This window comes from Mesocricetus auratus, unplaced genomic scaffold (assembly GCF_017639785.1).
Source record: "Mesocricetus auratus isolate SY011 unplaced genomic scaffold, BCM_Maur_2.0 contig_6889_pilon_obj, whole genome shotgun sequence".
NCBI classification, from domain to species: domain Eukaryota; kingdom Metazoa; phylum Chordata; class Mammalia; order Rodentia; family Cricetidae; genus Mesocricetus; species Mesocricetus auratus.
Window position 1 is genome coordinate 13,506 of NW_024432529.1, and position 4,289 is coordinate 17,794.

Consider the following 4,289-nt stretch of genomic DNA (forward strand, 5'->3'; position numbering starts at 1 on the left):
ACCCTAACCCTAACCTAACCATAACCATAACCCTAATCCTAGCCCTAACCCTAACCTTAACACTAACCCTAACCCTAACCCTAATTCTAAACTAACCCTAACCTAACCCTAACCCTAACCCTAACCGTAACCCTAACCCTAACCCTAACCCTAACCCTAACCACAACCCTAACCCTAACCCTAATCCTAGCCCTAACCCTAACCCTAACCCTAACCCTAACCCTAACCCTAACCCTAACCTAACCCTAACCCTAACCCTAACCCAAACCCTAACCCTAACCTAACCATAACCATAACCCTAATCCTAACCCTAACCCTAACCCTAACCCTAACCCTAACCCTAACCCTAATTCTAAACTAACCCTAACCCTAACCCTAACCCTAACCCTAATCCTAACCCTAACCCTAACACTAACCCTAACCCTAACCCTAACCCTACCCCTAACCTATGTGTTTAACTTCATGAGAACTTACCATATAACTCTGTTTTAGAAACTACATGGTTAACTTCTTCAAAACTAACGATACAACACTGTGTGTGAATCTACATGCTTATCTTCTTCACAAATAACGATACAACACTGTGTGTGAAACTACTTGCTTATCTTTCTGAAAAATAACTATACAACACTGTGTGTGAAATTATGTGCTCAACTTAATGAAATCTAACTATATAACACTATATGAGAAACTACGTACTTAACTTCATGAAAAATAACGACACAACACTGTATGTGAAACTAAGTGCGTAAATTCTTGAAAACTAATGAAAGAACACTATGCATGAATCTGCGTGTTAAATCTTTTCGAAACTAACGATCAAACACATTGTGTGAAACTATGTGCTTAACTTCTTGAGAACTTACCATATAACACTGTATTAGAAACTACATGGTTAACTTCTTCAAAACTAAGGATACAACACTGTGTGTGAATATACATACTTAACTTTTATAAAACTAACGATACAACACTGTGTGTGAAACTATGTGCTTATCTTCATGAGAACTTACCATGTAACACTGTTTTAAAAACTACAAGGTTAACTTCTTCAAGACTAACGATACAACACTGTGTGGGAAACTACATGCTTAACTTCTTCAAAACTAACGGTACAACCCTAACCCTAACGCTAACCCTAACCCTAACCCTAACCCTAACCTAACCCTAACCCTAACCCTAACCCTAACCCTAACCCTAAACCCAACCCTAACCCTAACCCTAACCCTAACCCTAATCCTAGCCCTAACCCTAACCCTAACCCTAACCCTAACCCTAACCTATGTGCTTAACTTCATGAAAACTTACCATATAACACTGTTTTAGAAACTACATGGTTAACTTCTTCAAAACTAACGATACAACACTGTGTGTGAATCTATATGCTTAACTTTTTCAAAACTAAAGAGACAATACTGTGTGTGAAACTACATGCTTAACTTCTTCAAAACTAGAGATACAACACTGTGTGTGAAACTATGTACTTAACTTCATGGAAACCAACGATAAAACACTGTGTGTGAAACTATCTGCTTAACTTCATAAGAACTTACCAGATAACACTGTATTAGAAACGACATGCTTACATTCTTCAAAACTAACGATAAAACACTTAGGGTGAAACTATGTGCTTAACTTCATGAATTCTAACTAAGGAACACTACATGAGAAACTAAGTACTTAACTTCATGGAAAAGAACGATACAACACTGTGTGTGAAACTATGTGCTTAACTTCTTGAGAACTTACCATATAACACTGTATTAGAGACTACATGCTTAACTTCTGCAAAACTAAGGATACAGCACTGTGTGTGAATCTACATGCTTAACTTTTTCAAAATTAACGATACAACACTGTGTGTGAAACTATGTGCTTAACTTCTTGAGAACTTACCATATAACACTGTATTAGAGACTACATGCTTAACTTCTGCAAAACTAAGGATACAGCACTGTGTGTGAATCTACATGCTTAACTTTTTCAAAATTAACAATACAACACTGTGTGTGAAACTATGTGCTTATCTTCATGAGAACTTACCATATTACACTGTTTTAAAAACTACATGGTTAACTTCTTCAAAACTAACGATACAACACTGTGTGTGAAACTACATGCTTAACTTCTTCAAAACTAACGATACAACCCTAACCCTATCCCTAACCCTAACCCTAAACCTACCCCTACCCCTAACCCTAACCCTAACCCTAACCCTAACCATAACCATAACCCTAACCCTAAGCCTAACCCTAACCCTATCCCTAAGCCTAACCCTAACCCTATCCCTAACCCTAACCCTAACCCTAACCTATGTGCTTAACTTCATGAGTACTTACCATATAACACTGTTTTAGAAACTACATGGTTAACTTCTTCAAAACTAACGATACAACACTGTGTGTGAAACTCCATGCTTAACTTCTTCAAAACTACTGATACAACACTGTGTGTGAAACTATGTACTTAACTTCATGGAAACCAACGATACAACACTGTGTGTGAAACTATCTGCCTAACTTCATAAGAACTTACCAGATAACATTGTATTAGAAACGACATGCTTAACTTCTTTAAAAGTAACGATACAAAACTCTGTGTGAAACTATGTGCTTAACTTCATGAGAACTTACCACATAACACTTAATTAGAGAATACATGGTTGACTCTCGACTTCTGCCTCCCTCGAGTCTGGAGTCGCGGCCTTCCCAGAGCTAGTCCCCCCCAGCCTGCGGCGTCCGACCATGTTTGGCCTGTGGAGAAATGAGGTGATAGGCCTGAACCTGTACTGAGGCGGCGCCAGCCTGGGTGCGGGCGGTGGCTCTCAGGCCGGGGCGCGCCTCATGGCCGAGGAGGCCAAGGCAGGGTGTGAGGGGGGAGGGGAGGCCGGCCTGCTGCCCGGCGCACAGGTGGTGGTGCAGCTGCCTCCCGTGGGCACGGAGGACCCCGAAGTCACCGCGTCAGAAGAGAGGAGGCTGCTCAGGTCGCCCGCTCTACGGTCTACTCGCCGTGCCGCCCGAGGAGATGGCCGCGCCGGCCGCCGCCATCATATCTCTCGAGGACGAACTGGACGGCTATGAGCCGGAGGCGCTCGGCAAGCGGCCGGCCGCGCTGCCCCTGCTGGAGCGTGTGAGCGAGGCGGCGAAGAGCACGGCCGCCGAAGGCTTGCTGGCCTCCACGCCGCTGCCGGCCGAGGAGGAGGGGAGGAGAACGACGAGCTGTACTGCCAGTCGCGCGAGATTATCTCGCGCTACCTGCGCGAGCAGGCGGCTGGCGTCAAGGACGCGAAGCCGCTGGGCGAGGCGGGCCCGGCAGGCCAGAGGGCGCTGGAGACCCTGTGGCGCGTGGGCGACGGGGTGCAGCGCAACCACGAGACGGCCTTCCAGGGCATGCTTCGGAAAATGGACATTAAAAACGAAGACGATGTCAAATATTTTTCTCGAGTGATGGTCCATGTTTTCAAAGATGGCGTAACAAACTGGGGCAGGATTGTGACTCTTATTTCTTTTGGTGCCTATGTGGCCAAACACTTGAAGAGCATAAACCAGGAAAGCTGCATCGAACCATTAGCAGACAGTATCACAGACATTCTTGTCAGGACAAAACGGGACTGGCTGGTCAAACAAAGAGGCTGGGATGGGTTTGTGGAGTTCTTCCACGTACAGGACCTAGAAGGCGGCATCAGAAATGTGCTGCTGGCTTTTGCGGGTGTGGCTGGAGTAGGGGCTGGCCTGGCATATCTAATAAGATAGCCTTATGTGTGCAGTAGGGGACTCTTAACTCCAGCCACCAAACCACCTGCTTCTGTGAAAACAAATGTATTTATGAAGTTGGACTTGAAGCTGCCCGGGCTTTAACAATCCAGGAGTTCTACTCTAGCAACATAGCCAGAAAGCAAGCAAGTGGCTACAGGATTGTGGCTAACAAGAATAAATACATGGGGAAGTGCTCCCTCTTGAAGAGTTACTATCTGAAAGAAGCCAAGTTTTCACTCAGCAAACTTTGGGAGGCCATGGAGGAGGACTTGTAGATTGAATGAATGGAAGTGGGTAGGTGAACAGACTTGATTTCGTTGTCTAGAAGAGTGGCCAGTCCTCAGGCTAGTCATAGAACTTACTAAATGTGCAGTCTGTCACTCCACTCCTGTAGTGTTGAGAGAGAAGCACTAACAATGGCGGTGATCTGTGTAAGTTGGATTTAAGCTGCAAGTAACCAGACCATGACTAGGAAGCTGCAGTACTGTACAAGAATGTGAAAGGCTCTCTGAGCTTTCCCAGGAGTACTTCTTG

General features: G+C 44.6%; 1 pseudogene; it reads left to right on the plus strand.

Moving 5' to 3' along the window:
- Positions 1 to 2,744: 2,744 nt before the first annotated feature.
- On the plus strand, positions 2,745 to 3,949 carry LOC121138358 (annotated as a pseudogene).
- Positions 3,950 to 4,289: the final 340 nt, after the last annotated feature.